Source organism: Pipistrellus kuhlii, unplaced genomic scaffold (genome assembly GCF_014108245.1).
Source record: "Pipistrellus kuhlii isolate mPipKuh1 unplaced genomic scaffold, mPipKuh1.p scaffold_m20_p_24, whole genome shotgun sequence".
NCBI classification, from domain to species: domain Eukaryota; kingdom Metazoa; phylum Chordata; class Mammalia; order Chiroptera; family Vespertilionidae; genus Pipistrellus; species Pipistrellus kuhlii.
In genome coordinates, this window is record NW_023425523.1 from 11,237,267 (window position 1) to 11,257,810 (window position 20,544).

At 54.2% G+C, this 20,544-nt stretch overlaps 1 protein-coding gene across 1 annotated transcript in view; it reads left to right on the forward strand.

Moving 5' to 3' along the window:
* Positions 1–1,738: 1,738 nt before the first annotated feature.
* Positions 1,739–20,544, forward strand: part of NGF (nerve growth factor) — a 49,085-nt gene continuing 30,279 nt past the window's right edge. The window contains exon 1 of the mRNA XM_036452888.2: positions 1,739–1,865. The gene's annotated coding sequence lies outside the window, so the exon portion shown is untranslated. The remainder of the gene's footprint in view (positions 1,866–20,544) is intronic.

Below are 20,544 nucleotides of genomic sequence, written 5' to 3' on the forward strand. Positions count from 1 at the left end.
GACCTGGGGAGACCCCAATACACATGGCCAGGGCCTCATAATTAGCCTCCACTCTCTGAGAACAGGCACCTCAGCCATCTCACAGTATCTGCCACATAGTAGGTTCTCATAATTAATCTTTGGAGTATTTGTTTGTTGCCTACGTATTCTTATTTTCATGTTCTTATTTAAGTTCCTTAAAATTCAAGGACAGAAACAGAGCTAGTCACGGATGGCAAGGAGCTCTTATTAAGCCAGCATGTGCCGCTAGAATACAACCAAGAATCTGAGGAGGGCATCGAGGCTTATAGTCTGCTTACATCATTTCTACATTTCCCTCTTATATGCCACCTAAAAAGAAAAGCCACAAGTGCCCCGAATCCTTTTGTCCTTCTAGGTGATGCCACAAGGACATATACCAAAGCTCTGCATTCAACAACTACATTCTCTGTTATTCTAAAATTTTCAACTTCATCCCAAAACTTCTCAGGCAGCTGTTATGCCAGGCTTACGGCTAGTGCTTTCCAACAAGTTTATACATGTTTGGAATTTGTCCTATTGTCTGGACATTTCTTCGTTTGATTGACGATGATGAATTTCCTAACCAGTCACCCCGACTCTGGGACTGCTTCTGCCACGGTGACACACACACCCCACCCCCACCCCCAGCACTCACCTCCAAAGGGTGCTCACCCACCAATCTGTGCGGAACGACTCAGAAGTGGCCAAGCCTTTGCTGCGAAGGAATGAGGCCATGCCCAAGCCAAAACTGACCTCCAGTTCCGGGGCGTTCTTCCTGCTTCATCCTTCGCAGACCACGCACAAGTGGGGTGAACTTGGGGCAAAGGGGAAACGAGGAAGAAGTGGCGGCCTCAGACCAATCTGTGTCCAGGGCCTCAGAAGTGCCTAAGAAGAGCCTCAGCTTGCTCCAGTGCCTTCCTCTGGGACTTACCACAGGAATCCCTGTGCCTACTACACCCAGGTGCCCGAGGGGGCCCTTCTCCCTCTCTGCCTCCCTCCCCACATCCCGTTCTCCCAGGTGCACCTGGCACAGGGCAGGGGCTCAGCACATAGTGTGCCAGGGAAGACGCGAAGACATCAGAGTTCAACACCAGAAAAAGTGGGCTGTGACTCTGAAAGACCTGAGTCCCCCAGAACATGATTACATTTGGTGAAATATCCGACTTCAGGGGTATTTCTGACTTGCTAATGTGGGTCAGGAGATGGCAGGCTCTGAATCCTTCTAGCCCATTGGGTTCTAGGAGCCACTGCCCTCCAGTCACAGGAGCGCCCGCACTGCATCTTATGGGGCTCCTCTGGGTGCTTGCTGGCTTCTACGGGGGTTACTGGAGGCGTCCCAGGTAACAAGCCCCCGGGCTTCTCTCTGTAGACGGTGAGGTGAGGAATAACCAAGCCTAAGGCAGACCCCCAGACACTGGCTGCAGGCAGAGTTGGTGGGGGCGGGGGCGGGGGAGCTGGGGGCAACTCCGCCCACCCCCAGCTCCTGGGCCCATTGGCCACCTTGGCCAGCCCCCTGCCTGGTGCCCCTGAAAACCCCCTCCTGCGCTCAGGATGCGAGGGCCCTTCACCTCCCACCCCCGTGCGTTTCCATTTGACCTCTGGGGTTTGCACCTTCCCTGGCTGAGCGGAGCAGCCCTTTGGGGAAGGACTGATTGCTCGTCCCCAAGACCATCTACCGCCGGGCCTCACCGTGGGGCCCAGACAGGTGTGGGGCTCGACCGGCCGGAGCAGAGATGGAGTCGGGACGGATTTAGAGTGAGGAGGAGTCTGGGAGGAGGGGCTAAGGGTTTCAGACAGTGAGTGTAAAAGCTGCTCGGGAGGCGCTCCCGCTCGGCAGAGAGCGCCGGGACAGAGCGGAGCGCAGGGTGAGTGCACAGCGAGCCCCGCGGGGGCGCAGCGCGGGGACCCGGGGGGCGGGCCGGGGCCGGTGGGGCTGAGCTCCCGGGTCGTCCAGGCCGAACGGAGGAGACGAGACCTCCGTGCACCCGGAGGCTCCTCAGAAGAGTGTCCCCAGTGGGAGCTGGAGCGCAGGAGTCAAGCCGGGCGGGCGGGCGGGCAAGTCGCGGGGAGCTGCTGCGGTCCCTCTGGCGGCGGAGCTCGCGGTCTCCCAATGGCCCGGCGTGCGGAGGCCACCCCGGTGCCTGCAGGAGCCGCGTGGCGGGCCAGGAGGGGACAGCGCGCCAGTGAGGGAGAGGAATGAGCGGCGTGGCGGGAGCGACAGGGATGCGCGGGCGGGAGGGGGAGCGCCTGGACCAGCGGAGCTCGGTCTGCACCGGAGGGCGAGTGCACCGTGCACGGCGCGGACTGGGTTGTGCACCGAGTCTGCAAATCCCCAGGTGAGGGGGCCAGAGGGGCCGTGCCAGGAACTGAGCAAGTGTCTGTGGGCTCTTCCGCTCGTAGCAGAAGGGCTGGGATTCATGAGGTAGGTCCCCCGGAGCTTGTTTGGAAGCCTGCATGCCAAGGGGCCTCCATCAAGCAGTCCCGACTGACCCGGGCTCCTGGGTCCCAGGCCTCCCCCCCCCTCCCCCCAGCTGTCTGCTGCTGCCAGGTGAGAAGCTGGCCTGGAGGGGTGGGCGGGCAGCGCCTTGGTCCAGGCAGCAAAGACCCAGAGGACTCAGGGGGCAGAGAGCGGCATCTCTCAGCCAAGGCCAACAAGAGGCTCTGCGCTGTTCCAGTCCCGCGTTCCTCATTCTTTCAACAACAAAAGCCTCTGCACTTTTTCTCATGGAAGGTGTTTTCTGCTTGAACTTCTCTCTTCTCCTGTGAATTGGGATTGGAGAGGAGCCTGCTTGCTCGGCTGGTTTTTCCAAGTTGCTCCAGGTTGGAAGTTGTGAGAGGACGGAGGATAATTTATGGGTGTTCCGTGCGCCGAGGAGTATCACGGCGCAGCCTTTTGGGTGCTGTGGGTATTCCAGAACAGCTTAGCGCGCGTTCCCAGCTGGAAAGGGAAAGCAGTGCTCTCCGGGGTGCCTGCGCCCTGTCTGTCATCCTGGGGAAAAGGCACTTGATTAATGGCCTGGCTCCATCCTCTGGGCGGTGCGCACCCTCTGCCCGTGCCAGCCCCTCCTCCCCCATGTGCCGCCAGCTGCCTTCTGCAGAGCCAGAATCCTGCTGGAGGGCCCCCCGTAGCTCATCTCCAGGGTCTTCACTCGCGGGAAGCCATCAGTGAAGGTTTTTGCACCTGAAACTCTGCCTCTGCAGAGGGAGCCGCAGGAGAGAGTCTGGAGAGTCCACCTGAGGCCTGGACGGGTCTCTTCTGTGGACTGAGTCGCATGTCAGCCTGGGCAACCCCACTGTCACTCCATGACGGGCAGCGTTCCCAGAGGGTTTTTTTTTGGGGGGGGGGGGCGGGGCAGTGAGAGTGGTCTGGGGGCAGAGACTGGCCCTGCAGGCAAGGACACACTGAAGAAATGAGTGTTCCCCGCACTTGCGTCCTTGGAGAGGGGCGGGGCTAACAGCACATGAGACCAAACCTCTCCCCCTTGCTTCCCCATGGTTGTATGCAGGTGAAGAAAAGAGCAGCCTCAAGGGGGACAGTGCTAGGAGGCACCAGGCCTCTGGGGCACGGGGACACGAGCTTGAGAGAACCGTAGGAGTAACAGAGGATTTTATAACCAGCTGCTGCTGCCACACCTTCCCCCTGCAGCAGCCCAGCCCCACCACAGAATTGGGAACTGGGTCCACTCGGGGCAGGCACCCTAGCACTGTACCCCCCTTAGCCGTCCTCAGAGCTCCTCCCATTGCCCTCCCACATCTACCCAGAGCACCAGAGGGAGAGGGGATGGAGCTTCACACTGCCCTCGCTCCCATGGAGAAATCTGTGCCTCGGCCAGGAAGGGAGCCAACTGCAGACACCAGCAGGGAGGGCAGGGCAGGGCAGGGCTGCAGCCTCGGGGAAGTTTCTCATCCTGCTGAGATAGAACTGATGAGAATGAGCATTCCACTTTCAAATGCATCTCAGCGGCACTCCCGCTGCACATCCCAGGAGCGCCCCTCGCCATGGGCCGCATTGAGCCTCAGAGAAACTACAAAGGAGATGCACTCCTGCTCCTCCGGGCCCGGCATGGAGCCATGCAGGTGCCACCCAGGCACCAGAGCCCAGCCATTTGTCTTCTCCCCAAAAGACCTTGGAGAGGCGTCAGGGCTCAGAGCAGGTAAGTCTTGGAGACCTCTGCTGGCAGCCAACACTTCCTGCTCTCGGGAGGCAGTGGCCGGCTTGCTCGGGATTCGCTTAAAAATGCCTGGACATCCCTGAGCAAACAGCCTGTGTTCGCAGAGGGTCTGTGTTTCTGTGACTGGAGCCTCTGATCTCACAAACTATCGGCTAACCGTCAGCTCGCAGGCTTAGCTAGTCTGAGAAGCCAGCTCCGTGATGGGCCCGTCTTACAGAACAGCATGCGGTGGTGGCGTGAAGCAAACGCATGGAGATGGAAGACGCTACCCCAACCCACTCCCAGGAAACTTGCATCCTGACAGCAGAGACACAGTGAACATCCTCATCCCAAAGAGCAGCACAGCCAAGACGGTCCAGAGGCAGGAGCGCGGCTGGAGAAACAGAGGCGCTGTGGCCCCCGGCCTGTGGGTGGATGTGCCCCAGGAAAGCTCTTCGGCCACGAAGTTTGGCCAAGACCAGAATAATGGCGGCTGCGATAAAGAAGAGCTTCTCGTGCCCCGTGATGCTTCCCGTATTCTCCTAAGGGCTCCGTCACCTGCCTTTAAGAAGTCTCTATAGACTGCTGGCCTCCGGGACAGTAAGAATCAGACGGAAACATCGGGATGGTCTCTTGATATTTTCCTCCCGTATGTTAGGTGACTTTCTGTGGTAGTCTCCTGAGTTTTGAAACAGGAGGAAAAGTAGCTTTGTGACCTTGTACGAGTCGCTAAGCTTCTCAGGCTTCCGTGTCCCAATCTGCAGGACCCGTCTGAATTACCAGTGTTCCTTCATGGGGCTAGTGGCAGTTGGGGGCAACACTTGGATACGTGTGACCTATTTACCTAGTGCGGGGAGTGGAGAATCCCTACCTTCTCTACTACATGATGGAAGTCAGGGTGACAACCAAAGGTCTCCCCCTCCCCGCCATGCCATATATGGTTACATGCTTATTAAAAGGATACTTTGCTCCCAGTTGAGAACTCCCTTGGAAATTACCCACCAGGCTCTTCCTTCCAGGCCTTAATGTTGGGCATCTATTTATCACCGAGGACGGAGCCGGCCTGGGCTCCGCTCTCTGAGAAGCAGCAGTTCACGCTCCGGAAGCCACTGGCAGGAACAGCAGTGCTGTCGCCCCACCAGGCCTCCTCCTTTGCCTCTGTCAGTGGAATGTGACTACAAATGACCCCCGTGAACACAAAACCGGAGGGAATGGGGAGAAGGGCCAGGGGCTTTTAGAGCGTGGCGGCCTCTGTCTGTGCCATTTGCTACTAAAAACACAGGCAGGCTGTTTGCCCGGGGTTGCCCACAGCTCTGGGCAGAGCCCTCCCCTCCTTCCCTAAGTGGATCAACCTGTGGCACCAGGAGGGTCCTCCCCCAAATGAGAGGATGAGGCGGCAGACCCGCCCCAGCGCGGACAGCACTTCATACCACGTGGGTACATGCTGCTATCAACTTAATACCACTGGACCCACGCTGTGAGAATAAGCGGGAACCGATCATGTGATGTTTGAGTGAAAAGGGGAGGCTAGCAATGCTACCTGAGGGACGGTGCTTCTAGCGCTAGGCTTATCCTCCAGGAGAACAGCTCCCATGATCCTCACCTCTGACCCAGCCTCTTGCTGGAGGGCAACAGTTAGAACCCTTTGGTTATTCCTAGTGCCAAGGGCCAAAAGGAGTGTCTTAGGGGGATTACAGGGACAACTACTGGCTACTCACTCCCAAGTGGAAGGAGAGAAAACTACCAAAGGAGGAAGGCTGATAGAGTTTGGAGAGCTGACTTCTAATGAAGTAAAAAATAATAATAAATTAAAAGGCTGGGAGGCCTAATGAGATTCCCAGGGAGGGGACTGGCTGATACCGTGGTCTGTCACGGGGGACTAGCAGGTGCTTTTTGAATTGCCCACGAGTTTGGCCAGCCCCGTTCCCTTGTGGAGCATCCTTTTCTTTCCATGAGCAGCAGTAAGTCAGAGTCAGTCAGGGTTTCCCTGCAAACCCGCCACCAGGCTCAGCAGAGGCGATGTGTGGGCAGCGCGTGTGGTGGCCTCTGCAGGGGGAGAGGGTCTGGCTCTGGACGCCGTGGGAAGGGACGCCCCTCGCTTCGCACAGAAGCCCTGCCACGTGGAGGGAGTCACAGCCCATGGTGACGGGACCCTTTCCCAGGAGCCACAGAGCATCTGCTGTTGGGCCCCGAGGGGCTGCCGGGCTGTTTTCCTTCGGCTCTTGGGTCAGTAGCCAGGGTCCGTGGTGCGCATCACCCGTCTGCTTGCAGCGTGCTGCTCCAGGGTGAGCCCCGGAGGACTGCCTGGTGGAAGCCTGGTGTGCTCAGCCCAGGTGGGGGGACAGGGAGGTGCTGTCTCAGGCTCTCGTCGCTGTGGATCGAAGGTGTGGTTACAGTGACACGAGGGTCTCATTTGCCCAGTCCAGTGAAATGCCATCGCATGGTAGGGCCTGAGCTGACCTGGCTCGGAGGGGAACACACGGGGTACCACAACCTGGTGTTGAGTCCCCGCGGAGATGGGAGATGCCAAGGGCGTCAGGCCCCCTGTGGCCTGAGCTTTGGAAGGGAGGGGTGGCCATGCTGGGCTCTGACCGCAGGGAGGATGTTGGACCAGGTGAGCAGAGAGAAGAGATGAGCACCAGGGGACAGAGGTGCAGGAGAGCATCTCTCGATCCCAGTTCCTCTTCTGGAAAAGAGAGAACAGTAGTACCTTCTCTGCCGGGCCGCAGTGCACAGTGGGGATGCTGCCGGCGGGACTCCAGCCCGGGCCTGGCACACAGTGGGCACTCCGTAACCCGCCATCCTTCCCCTCTCGGCAGAGCTGATCTGAGGGGGCCCTTTCTTGATGCCTTTTCACTTCAGGTCAGACAATACCACCTTTGCCTTCTTTAAGTCTATATGTCACATGTGTCAAACACAAGGCCCGCGGGCCAAATCCGTCCAGCCAGGCCTTGCAATGTGGCCCGCACCGCGCTGTCATCACTGCACTCCGCTGCGTTTCCATCACAATGACAGTTTATGACTGTTCAGTAAACCATTCGGCCCGCGATTTAGGCTGGATTTTAGATTTTGGCCCCTTCTCTGATTGAGTTCGACACCCCTACTATATGTTGACCTTCTGTGATGGACATTCTCATTTAGACAGAATTTTAACCAAATTCTTCATCTGCGTTTCCTTTGCCTCATAACGTCCGGGTGAAAGGGACCCGTGGACACTCCGGCGGCTTTCTTTCTGAGGCAGCTTCTCCTCGGGCTCCCACTTCAGACGCGTTACACAACGCTCTCTAAATAAGGCTCTTCCCAAGCGGGGCCGTTCGTCCTGGCAGCGTTCAGAGTGTTTGGTTCCTTCCCCGCATCACGGCTCCTCCTCCTCCTCCAACAGCTGGTGGCTTTAGGACTTGCTGTGTGTCTTATGGACTTTCCAGGCGAAGGAAGGAGGCGGCTGTGGACTTTTCCACGAGAGCAGGGCATCCGCGTTCTCCAGGCCAAGGTCAGGGGCTGAGCAGCTGCTGCTGAATGGCATATTCCTGTGGTCAGCGCAGGGACAGTCCCACCCCCCTGGGGAGAGAGGTCCCCCAGCTATCAGGCCACTGGGTTGACTTCCCTTCTCCCAATTAGCATCTTTATCACTGTCCTCACCAGGGGAGTCACGACAAATATAAATCATGATCCTGCCCAAGGAGCTTCTAAAATTAAAAGACCGTTAGGGCCGCTCAGGTCATGTGACTGAGGCAAGGCCACGGGCTGGTGCGGTGAGTGCAGTAAACTACAAATGGGATGGCCATGGAAAGGGGACAGGCCCTGTGTCCCCTTTGCTTCGCACGGTTCTAAGTCCAGTGTGGCCAGATCTTCCAACCTTTCAAGAGAAGTCAAAACTCTGAGGTTGAATATATAATTTCTTCACTTTCCAAACATCTGTGCAGCGCAAACAAAACCTGTCAGCAGGCTTTATTACCGTCTCTTCTAGACTCGGAGCAATTGAGAGCAGTATCGGGGGAGCCAGCTGAAGAAGTGCTGACGGTGTGGCCATAAGACCTCAGAGCAGGGAGAGGTCTGAATGAGGAGGCACCCTCCAGGAAGGCTTCCTAGGGGAGGGGCCGTGAGTGCACTTAACAGAAGGAGCCAAAATCAGATTGTATCAGTTCTAGGACCACATCCCATAACCCTTCTGAGCCTCAGTTTCCTCGTCTATAAAAGGGATTCATAGGTCAGTCTCGGAGGTCAAGGGTAAGGGTGAGTGAGAGAGCGCTGGAAAGCCCCTACTAAGCCCAGAGATCGATGGAGCAAGTGCCTGAGCTCACCTGCCTTCTCTTGCCCTGGGAAACGGACAGAAGGTGTATGTGACCTTTCTCCTTCCCGGCCCTCTCCCTGCTCCTCCCAAGGCCTGTGTCCATGTGCCCACTGGTCGGAAGCCTGGTACCCCTTTAAAAATCTGGCCTGGGCCTCCGCAGAGAAACACAGCTCCTCTCAGTAAGAAGGAAAAGTACTCCAGGAGGCTGTATAGACACGCACGGCAACTATTCCAGGAATTCTTAGGAATTAAAAAAAAAAAGTCGTAACTGGATTTTTGCATGAGGCCATCCCGGGAACATGTTTTCTCAATTAGTGTGCACATTGCTCTCCGTGAAGTCACCGTGGCTGCGGCTCCTCGGGGCCGGCGCACGCCGGGCCACCTGATCCGGGCTTCACTTTCCATGACCTACATCTGATTCGGCCAGGCCTGGAACTGCCCCCCGCCGTCGAAACCACATCACCCCCCGAATCCGCGGGCAGAGTGGGGGCACACACACCCCCTTGAAAGTCAATCTAGTTTCAGGTCCTGGGCACACTCACCAGAAATTGAGAAAGACAGCCCTAGTGTTGGTGACCGGTTGGCCGGTCTCTCGTCCTTTGGCATTTGGTGTCAGATGGTGACTGTGCATTGCCCCATCAGAACAGAGGAGACCGTTAGATTCTGGAAACAACAGAGGGAATAGTTGCTTTTGCGAAAGCATGCATCCACCGCCTAAAATATTACTCGTCGGGGTCTGAGATCAGCGATTATGTTTTCTGGATGGTTTCCTGGATTGACTCTTTTCCAAGCGAGCAAGTCTCTGTCAGATATTTGTAATTTCGGAGATATTTGATTGATGATGGCCCCTGACCAGAGGGACGGTCCAGAGTGCACAATTAGCAACATGCCTCAGAAGCAAAGATGCTGCCCAGCATCCAACGAGATCAAGCGGGGAGTTGAAAACATTTCAACTTGGCTGTCAGAGGCCAGAGGAAAGGAAAATGTTGTTCAAAGGCCCATATGGAGATGTGGAATCAATTTACTCATCTCTCTCTCTAAATGAAAGAGAGCAGAGTACGATTTTCAACAATTAGTGGGCACTGCATGCAGCAGGGAAAGTATTCATGAACCTCGCTTTAGTTGTGTTTATGTTACACATATACATGTGCACACTGGATCGGGATGGAAATGTATTTTTTCACTCGGAGTCCTGGTTTTTTTAAAAAAAAAAAAAAAGCTTATAAGCTACCGGTATAGATGACAGCATGGTTTAGGAAAAGGCGTGGCTCTGAAGCCCGGGTGAAGGGCCAGCTCTGTGGTTCCTAGTCGTATGACCTTGGGTCACACGTTCTCTAAGCCTCAGTGTATAAGGTCAGAACAATGACCCCTCACAGGGCTGGTGTGTAGAGTCACTGACCAAGGTGTGCAGTGTGGCTGGTAGTGTGCTTGCCATCAAGGAGGCCCTGAACCAGTGAGAGCTGCTATCCTTGTCTGTCCTCCCCTTGGCCCTGTCCTCCATCTCCTCTCTCCCTCTATCTTCTTTCGGACAAACTCAATATCATCACAACCGTGACTGCCCCAAACGCTTTCATCCCTGCGGTTTGGTGTTCTCTGGCAAACCCAGCAAGAAAACAGTCATCACATCTGGTCTCTGTCCCCACCTTCCATGTCATCTTCCTCCCACTTCATTCCTGCAGAGACATCTTTCTGCGATTCTGGCCCCTGAACGTGACAGCAGTTGTCCAAGGGGCATAAGACCTCCTCCTCCCGCCGCTGGAGCAGCAGAGGCGCACCCCGGCCCTCCCTGGCCTGGGACCAGATAATCGTGTTGGTGCTCCTGTGGGTGCAGTTGCTCGGGGAGGAGCTTCTGTCCCCGCAAATGGCATCCCTTCCCCCTCAGTATATTTTTGTAAGGACGGCAGAGCTAAGATGCCATTAAAGTGTTGACATTGTCAGATTCTCAAGCAGAGAGCCTGACATTTTCTCACGAGGGAGGTTCCAGGCTGTTGCAGCGTCGGGGGCTGGGGGGCAGGGGCAGGGGCGGTTTAGGCTTCTCCCCTCCTGTAAACAGCTTTAGGCTCCTGGCAGCGTGGACCCTGGACCTGACACCTTCAGGGACACCAAACCCAATCCTAACTCCAGCCCTCAACCCAGCTGCAGTCTGTCAGCGACCCCAGGCCTGACCTTCCCTCCTCAGAGGAGGGCGTGCGAAAGAGTGACGCACACCCAGCGCGGGGCCACAGAGGTGACCTGTCCCAACTTTCCGAGAGCCCGGCTCACACAGCCCCTGCAGGCAGATCAGCAGTGACAATCCACCGCCTCTTTTTGGAACAAGGAAGCTTCACCTTCCCCCCTCTTCTGCATTTCCCATGCTCCCCTGGGGCTCATTCCAATCCTTCGCCCCCACCCCCACCCCCAACCCGCCCCATGCTCACCACCCCACCTCAGAGAGGATTACTAGTGACATCTCCTCAAATGCTGAATTCCAGTCCAACCGAAGTACGAACGCTCCTCTCTAGGCAGCTAAGGCTTCTCTATGTGAGGTTACCGGGCGGTGGGGCCCAAGGGGAGAAAACAGATTTGTTTCCAGTGTGGTTTTCGTCTCTCTGAGTATCCCTTTCTCCTAGCCACCGCTCCCCATAACACAGTCATCAGGCCAATTGCGCCTTCCAGTAAGTTTACAGCCCTCTGTCAATCACACCCAGGCCCCGCCCCTCCACGCGGGGGACTGTATTGAACCTGAGTGGAGCGCACGCAAAGCAGCCAAGAGGCTGTTTGAATTCATCACTGTTGCACCTTGGTGGTGGTGGGGGTTTTTTGGTTTGTTTTGCTTTGAAGGGAAAAGCAAATGCCAACTTAGGTTTTCTGTGCCCAAAAGGGGCGGGGGGAGAGGGGAAAGTGTATTTCCACTTTCTGAAACTCATCATGACAAATGGAATCAATTGTCCCCGGACACGACACACCACCAAGAATGCCTCCTAGGCATGCAACGCATTACCTTCTTTTCTCCCGGGCTGGAGAGTGCGGTGTCTGCCCTTTGATAGGGAAAGTGTGAACACTTAGCAATGTTTTTCTGTTCCTTTGTGAGGCGGCCACACAGCAAACCGAGTCCAGATTTCATGGCCGCGTGTCAGCATCTCTCTCTGTGATTTAGAAATGGAAGGAACTATTTGGGGGTGGGGCTTTTAAGTAAGCATTGGTGTTTTTCATTATTTCTGAAAAAGAACTGGACGTGTCAGAAAGTGGATGACTTAATAGAGCAACAAATATGTCTCAAAGGTTCTTTTTAAAGCATCTTCATGATTAAGGGGGGAGGGGGGAGAGAAGCAATCTTAAAATTTTAAACTTTCAACTCTAGTCATTTCAACTTCTTAAATGATTATGGACAGAACTTGGACTGGCCATGCTCGGGCTTGGGAAAATTCCACGAGCCTGTCTGAAGCTTATTTCTTTTATGGATTGGGAAAGTTGTAAGACAGAATAACGGTTAAGTCAGGGATGGGTTATTTATTTCGACACAGGAATACTGCAATCCAGGAAAACAGTGATTTTTTTCTGGCTCAGCCTTCTCCTCACTGTGTGTAATGTGGGCAAGTCACAGAACCCCTCTGAGCCTGTTTCTTAATCTGTAAAATAAGACTAACCATATCGCCCCGGCCTACCGAATGGGCTGCTGCACTGACTGTGTTTGAGCTGAGGAAACACCTTGGCTGTAGACAAGAGGTCCAATGTGAGAGCCCTGGGAGAGGATGTCAGACTCCAGGTGCCAATGCTGGACCTTGGTGGCTGAGGGGCCTAAGCAGTCACTTGCCCTACATGAGGGATCCACGCTCCTGCCTGCCCATCCTGTGCAAGAGGCCTGTGCTAGGCACTGAGTGGGCCCCTGGCCAAGGACACCGTGGACAGAGTCTAAACATGGAATCAGACTCCCCAGGGTGCCAGGCCCAGGAGTGATGGGGGGTGAGGTACCACAACTCTCTGGGTGTCTGTTTCCTCAACTATAAAACGGGATGAATAGCGCTTGTTAGTGTCAGGATTAAGCCAGGTGGTGTCTGTGAAGTCTTCCCGTGGCTTGGATCATGGCTTTGGAATGGTCAATGATGTTGAACATGAACGCATGCCCAGGATCTGCCCAACTGCATGGTGACCTGGCTGAGGACAGTCTAAGGCAGACAGAGTTACAGAGCCAGGATGCCTTGGGGACGTGGGGCTTTCCTACCGTCCCTCTTTCTCACTGGCCTCCTCCGCCACCTCCTTTGCTAGCTTCTTCTTCTACTGACCTCAAAATAGAGGGGTGCCCTGGAGCCACTCCAAATCCTTTCTTTTCTGTGTCACTCTTTTTGTAGATGACTTCATGCTCCCCAGGCATCAAACACGACCTACAACATCTAGATCTCCATCCGAATGTCCATGGCCACTTGGATACTAATAGACCTCTACAATGTAGGATTTCTGACCCCCAAACTATTCTTCAAGTCTCAGTTCAGTCTTAATGACATCATTATTCCCAGGTCCAACCTCAAATCTAGAAAGCATCCTTGGTTCTGCCTTCCTCATCACCTTTTATGGTCAAATCATGGGCAAGTTCTGGCGGCTTCATAAGAAATTCTGAATCCAGTCACTGCCCCCCATCCCACTACTGCTTCTTAGTCCAAACCAGTGTCCCCTCTACCCCAATGACAGGAACCTCCTCCTGGGTCTCCCTGCCTCTGTCCTTGTTCCCTCACAGCCTTTCAGCCCAACAGCTGTCAGAGTGCCCTTCCAAGACCGTAAGTCATGTCACGTTATTTCCCGGCTCCCCACCCTCCAACGGCTTTCCATTACACATAGAATAAAATCCACATTTTTATCATGGACTTAGTTCAGTGTTTCTTAACTAGGAGTGAATTTTGCCCCCAGGGGACATTTGCAACAGCTGGGGACATTTGTGTGTGTGTGTGTGTGTGTGTGTGTGTGTATGGGGGGGGGGTGTGGATTGCAGTGATACTGGCATCTTATGAGTGGAGTCCCGGGCTGCAGCTAAACATTATACAACGCACGGGGCCATAACCACCCCCCCCTCGTGCCAACAAAGAATTGGCTCAAAGTGTCAGCAGGGTTGCGGTAGAGAAGCCCTGCCTTTGTATGACTAGGTGCGGACTCCCACTCCAACAGTCTGTATCATGCCTGCCTGCTCTATGGCAGCCATGCTGACCTTCTTATTATGTCTTCCACACACGGGTCTTGTGACTATCTCAAGGACTTTGCATGTGCTGTTTCCTCTGTTTAGGACACTCCTACCCACAGATCTGCTTCACCACTAAGTCTGCTCAGATGACCCCCTAGTTTAAAACGTCTGTCCCCATCCCCACCAAACCCTGCCACCAGTAGACTCTGTTCCCTAACCCAACTTTATTTATTGCTTAGTACTCCATTCGATTATGTGGTTTCTTGTGTTAAGAATGAGGGTGGGAACTTCTGTGTTCACCATGTGCTTCATCAGGTAGTGGGAGCTCAGTGAGTGTGTGCTGAACGAATGGATAAGCATGGCGCAGACAAAGACTACAGAGGTTAGAAAAGGAGATTAGTGGGGTGCAGCATTGCGGGGAAGGCTTCCTGGAGGAGGCATGCCATGGGTTGCATTGCAAGTTTCTGGAGTCCCTGCCCCTACAGCTAAGTAGAGCAGGACTTTGGATGTGCAGCTTCCTCTCAAGCATGAGCGTACCTGGGGGGCCAGCTGTCTTGTAGATTAGAGCCAGCTGTGGACTTTAGTATTCGGTTTAAAGAGCAAAGCTGGAGGACTCAGAGACCCAAGATGTGTGATGGAGCAGAGGAGTCGGGAAAGAGAGGTGAGTTGGAGTTGGTTCAGTAGGGAAGGAGGGTCCTGGGAGGGAAGAGCAGCCGCCTCCAGGGGAGAATCTCTGAGCCAGCTCATCCTGAGGGGCTCACGGTAGTTCCTAGGGAAGGAACTGGGAGGTCTTTCACCATCGTTTTCCAGGAGTGAGCGAAGGACCAGGAGCACGAGGAAAGCCAGGCAGAGACTGACTTGAACAGAGATACTGACCTATATTAAGTTGAGTCTATGTGAGATCATTAGGAAAAGCATGGTTCCCTATGAGAGAGTCTTGATTCCAAACACTCTGATCCAGTGTCAAACATTGGTCCTTTGCTTCAGTTTAAAAAAGTAATGCCACCTGTGATAATATATAGTTGATGTTCAGCACGTGCCAGGCAATGAGTGGGTACACAGCCCATCCCAGGTCAGCCCCCAGTGCCATCTCACAGAACTGATGTCCAGTTCTTGAGCAAGATTGATGGGGGAGGGGGCTAGCCATGGCTCGTTTTCCCAAGGCCTCAGATTTCCAGGGGATGCAGATCGCTGAGCCTCTCTTGAGAGGGGAATGCCTGGTCCAGAGACACAGGTCTGGTCATGCCCACACCTCCTACGAATGACACAGTGTGGGTATTTTAGGATCTGTGCCCGCAGGGCTACCTCAGGACACTTACTCATAACCCTGGTTCATTTTGCTGCCTGGATACTCATGAGGGTATGACTATAGGAGACGAGCTGGCCAATGCCTCATTTTATTAGTCTATAAATGTAGATTTAAAGTAATACACCTCAGATGTAGACGGCTTACTCCAACCTACCAAAAATATCATTACAAACATTTACAAGGTCTGAAGAATGATATAATGGCGATGAAATTCAGATGTGGTGGATTACCCTAATGTTTAATTTAGCCCTGACTCAGTCCGTGAAATACAGATTTTCCCGCAAACGCCTTCTCATAGCTGCCGAGGGGCCCTGTGTGCCTCGTAGGCCTGAGGTGATGAGGCTGTCCATCACACAGCCTCGGAAGTCACACCCCTCGCTGACCATCCCTCCTCTGCTTCCTCAGGGAGCTGCTGGCATGCCCCTGTGGCTTTCTGTTCACAAAACCTGCCTGCCAACTTGTCACCGGGCCCACTTTGATCATCAGGGCCTCTGCTTGGTACACAGAAGTTTAATGTCGTCCAACTTCTACCCCATCAAAAAGTGACCTCTGACCCTTCATCCATAAGCAATGCACAGCTGATAGTGTCTCAGCTGCTGCTTCTTCCAGTGGTGACCGCTTTCAGTAGCCATCAAATTCAGTCAGAAGGCGGCAGACAACGGAGCAAGCAACAGGCTGGCCTTGGGCCTTCCTTCCTACTGACTGTGAGACTTCAAATACATTATATAAACGCCCCCTGATTCTCAGTTTCCTGAACTATAAAATCAGAATAATAGTGATACATCCTTACAGAGTACAGGCAGTCCTTGGGTTACATCAGACTCAACGTACGTCGTTTGGTGGTTAGTTTGCCATCTACCATTTATTTATTTAAAAAAAAAAAAGTTCCGTCATTTCGACCTATGTACATATGTGCTTTATGTGTTTTATTATTTATTGGAATTGTTAGCTTTCTTTTAAATTTTCTGTACTGTTTCACTTGTTACTGCGGCGGATGGGCTCCATGTGAGTGACGTGGGTGCTTATGTAGGTGGGTTCCAACTTTCAGCGAAAATCGCATTACATCACCGTAGGAATGGATCTTCAACATAACCAAGGACCTACTGTAGTGCTTAAATGAGAGAGTGTAAGTAGCAGCATAGTACCTGACACATGAGAGTCATTCAACAAATGGCAGCCGTCCTCATTATATTAATACAGCCTTGGAGGCAACTTTCCAACATCAGTCAATGACTCAAGGGGATGTTTTAGAGTGTGAGGTTCTTGTACAGTGAGAGGAAAGGAAAATGAGGTTTAAGACACTGGAAGGAAATCTCTAGACAAGGAAGGCACAGTTCACTGTCATAGTATCACTGTGATCTACCGCTCATTGGTGGGATAACTCAGTGAAGCCACGTATATACGTTGGGGGTAATATTAAGGCGGCTATGGTGATTAAACATAATAATGCTTATAAAACGAGTAACACTGCACCAGGCACATAAACCTCGAAACTGTTAGTGTTCTCGTCATTATTGCTGGCATTGCCACAACCCATGTCCCCATGCTTCCTCTACAGCTCCTTACACAGGTCAGCAGCTTGTGCACAGACAGATCCAACCCGGGTTCCTGAGCACTGACCCAGGACTGAGGCCAGGACAGCTCCCCCCACCTCCAGCGTCTGTTCCCGTCACGGGGCATTCACAGGCAGCGGAAACTCCCTCGCACACATGTCTGGGATTCTCTCCACGCTGCTTCCACGTGGCAAGGCAATGTCAATGTCATGCTTTGCATGATCAGGGCTCCTTTCCTTTCTTCCATGGTCTCTGAGATGAACTTACGCCGCCCAAGGGAAAGGGTCCAGAGCTTTGCTTTTGCCGTTGGCCTGGCCAACAAGAGCTGGACCGGGATGGAAGAGAAACACCAGAGACAAGAGCCCTCTAGCTCGGCTGGACTCAGGGAGAGATAATTGCAGGGTTGTCTCATTTGTGATCAAAGCTACCAAACTTATAAAACTTTCTGAAGCCATGTCTGCCCATATGTCCCTAAGTAAACACATAAAAATGGAGGAACTTTTGGACCCACCAAAGTTCTTAATGAGAACCAGTTCTGACTGCCAGAGTGAGGTCTGTCTCAAGGCTCACTCTTCAGTGGTTTTTACTGAGTTCTCCCTGCCCTGCGCTGCCCTGGCCATTAGCTGCATTTAGGACATTTACGACTTAGACCTGCCTGCGGGGGACCTACAAGCTGACTAGTCCTTTTCACAGTCCATTTTAACTCTGAGGAAGCCTTCAGCCTTTCGGGGAAAGAATCACTGGGATGGGTCTAATACCACAGGGTCAGGAGGATTCTGCTATGACCTGGTAGCCTTGACCATAAAAAGGGAATGAAGGTCTTTCATTATAAAATGCTCTTCTCCCCCTTCCGCAGGCTTCTTCTGACTGCCCCTGTCTACCTTCCACCATACTCACACACTCACACTCTACCCCACACACACACACACACACACACACACACACACGTAACCACACACACAAAAATAAAGACATTGTTGAGGCAGCTGCAAATATTCAAGACCTGCACAATCATTCTGATTCAAAGATCCATAGAATCCTAGCATCAAGAGAATCATGAGAAACATGCATGGGGAAGATTTTAAATTATCATGGGGAGACGGGGAAATAAAGAAAGAAGACAAAAAAACTAGTGGATGAAGTGCCTCACCTAAAATCAGAGTTAGCAGCAAAGCCCAGCTCAGGTTCCTTCCTTCCTACTTCCTTCCTTCCTTCCTTCCTCACGTTCTCCCTTCCTTTCTTTCTGTTTTACTCATCAGCTATTTCTCAAGCACCAGCGTTGTGGCCGGAGCTGTGCTAAGCACTGGTGAGACAGGTGGACAAAAACCATACACAGTTCCCTCCCGCAGGGGGCTTGCAGGCTGGTCAGGAAGTCAGTGACAGAGGACCACGCAACAGAAGGAGAGGTCCCACTCCGATCAGGGCCTGAGAGAGCCACTCACTGTGTGCTGTCTGAGAGGCATATCAGGCAGGCAGGGAAAGCTTCCTGGAGGAAGGCATGGTACTCCTGAGATCTGAAAGGTCGACAGGAGGAGGAGGAGGAGAGATGCTCCAAAGATAAAGGAAGTCCTCTCTCCTCCCCAGCAATGTGGCTGACCGGGCGGGCTGGAGAAGCTCCTACGGGCTCATGCTTGCTCCACTAGGAACGTCTCTTCTCTCCACGCTCCTGAGGTCACCCTGGTAGCTTGAAACTGGCCACAGTGGGAGTACTTACACCTCAGAACGCAGCAATGCCTCAAAGCAGGCCTACGCTCCCAGTCAGCCTCCCTGCCTTGGGAGGGGGAATGACCAACTCTACCCAGGCTGTATGAACGTCACCTGCTTCCTAGCTGTGGGCAGCACAGACCCTGCGTTAAGCCCAAGCCTAGTTTCCTGCAGAAACTCCATCAAGAACCTGTTCCCAGAAAGGCAAGGGCCTTGGGGCTGTTTATTTCAGACCCTGGGCCACCTGGCTTCTCCCAGGACCCAGGACATCCCAGCGAGTTAGCAGCAAGCAACTAAGAAAGAGCCCTTTCGTGGGGTCTTCGTCACCCCTTGCCATCTCACGATATTTATCCACCACCCACGCCTGCCTAGCGCTGCAGGAGACACGCTTGGCCAGGCCGACCTCAAGTCAGGCTGTGACCCCTCAGGAATTCGGGGCCTGGCAGAGGCTGCCAGGCTGACACTGTTCTTCCTTAATATAACTCGGCTGCCCGGGGCACGGGAACCAGGGCGGCGAGCCCAGCTGAGGGCACCGGATTAGGAGGTGCCCCACGGCCGTTTCCCCGCCTGTGTCTGTGTCTAGGCTCAGGAAGCACCAGGTGAGTGGAGGGCAGAGCTCACGATATATACGATTTGATCAAGTTTAAAAACCATGGATTCCACTGACCTTGCCCTCCCACTGAGCCCCGGTTCTCTGAAGAGATTTGCCAAGCAAAAAAGTAAGTTTTGAGTTTTTACCAAGACGGGCAGGAAGCAAGGAGGGGTGGGCATCCCAGAGGAAGGGTGTTGCAATGGAAGCATCTTTGTTTCCAGGACACGTGCGTGTGTGTGTGTGTGTGTGTGTGTGTCTCTGTGTGTGTGTGTGTGTGTGTGTGTGTGTGTGTTTGGGGGGAGGGGTCTGCTGTGCACACAGAATGTTGGGGAACAAACAGTGACTGGACAGGGTACAGGGTATCATGAGGAAGCCAGGCAGGGCGGTGAGATGGGGAATCTTAAAGGCACAGAGCAGCCATGGGGTCTGGCTGGGAAGAGAAGCTGAGCTCTTTAGAGCAGTATTTCCCAAAGTGTGGTTCGCGTACCCCCAGGGGTACGGGAAGAGTTTGGTAGGGGTACGCTTTGCACCGGAGTTTGGTGGGGATATGCACTGCACCGTGCTTAGCTGCGCCTAATTCTACGTTCTCATGAGTATGAGGTGTACTCAGTGTTACGAAAATTATAGAAGGGGTACGCATATGTCAAAAGTTTGGGAAATACTGCTCTAGATCAACAGACATATTCCTTTCCCTCTGACCACCTCTCGGCTCCTGGACAGGCTCCGGGACTATTACTGACCAGGACTAGCTGTCCTGGCCGGGAAGGGCACCCCCTGGGCAATAGAAGCACAACCACCCACTGGGTTTGAAAGCTGGATGACACCAGTCAGTCTTCCCACCAGGCTTCTTGGTGACAACCAGGCTTCTTGGTGACAACCAGTCATGAACATGCAGGGGCTGGTTTAGAGGTCCTGTGAAGCTCCCCGACATTCTGTGCCCAGGGCACCACTCTGGGCACTGCCACCTGGTGACAGTGAGTCTCCAGGAGGCGTCCCTTATACGCGAACCCAGGAGCGATCAGGGTGGCACCACCAGCTTCTCGCAGCTGGACTGGAATCCACTTCTCGGGGGCTGGGGCTGAGCACAGGGCTAGGAGAAGGGCTCCCCAGAGGCGTGTGGGCAGGCGGGGAGAGGCCAGCAGGCGGGGAGAGGGCAGCAGGTGGCTGCGGCGGGGAGGCGGGGAGCGGGAGTGCCTGCTGTTTGCAGGTGCCTGTGAGTGGAGAGCGGAGGAGACAAAGGAGAGAGGGCGGCCGGAGATCACAGGTGTGGGAAAGAGGCTGGCATGGGGTGAGCCACCCACAGCACCGCAGACCAAAGCTCGGTGGGCGTGAAGATGGCCCCCAGCTGCCCTGCAGAGATGCTATGACCCTCCCTGTTCCTTTGCCGACACTGCCTGGGAGCCCAGGGCTCCCTGCAGACCCTCCGGCCCCGGGCAGCAATTCGGGGGCCAGGGCTGGGCACTGTGAATAGTGAGGCATCCGCAGCCAGCCCTGTCCAGTCATCAAAAGGGCTCTGTGGCGGTGGTACAGGTTGTATCCTGCACAGAGCATCTAGCCGAGGGGGTGAGTCAGGGCCACCGTCCCCCTGTCAGAGCTGAATCTGCCTGAGAAAAAGGTTTTCGTTCTGCTAATTCACACGAGGGCTCCATGCGGCCCAGCTGCAGCCCGACTCCGGGAGCCCCCAAGGGTCCTGGGAGGGAGCCCCGAGAGAGGATGGAAAGCCCAGAGGAGCGGGGAGGCAGCACTAGGGAGGGCCAGAGGCGGGACAGAGGTTGAAGGAGGGCAAGGTGAAGTC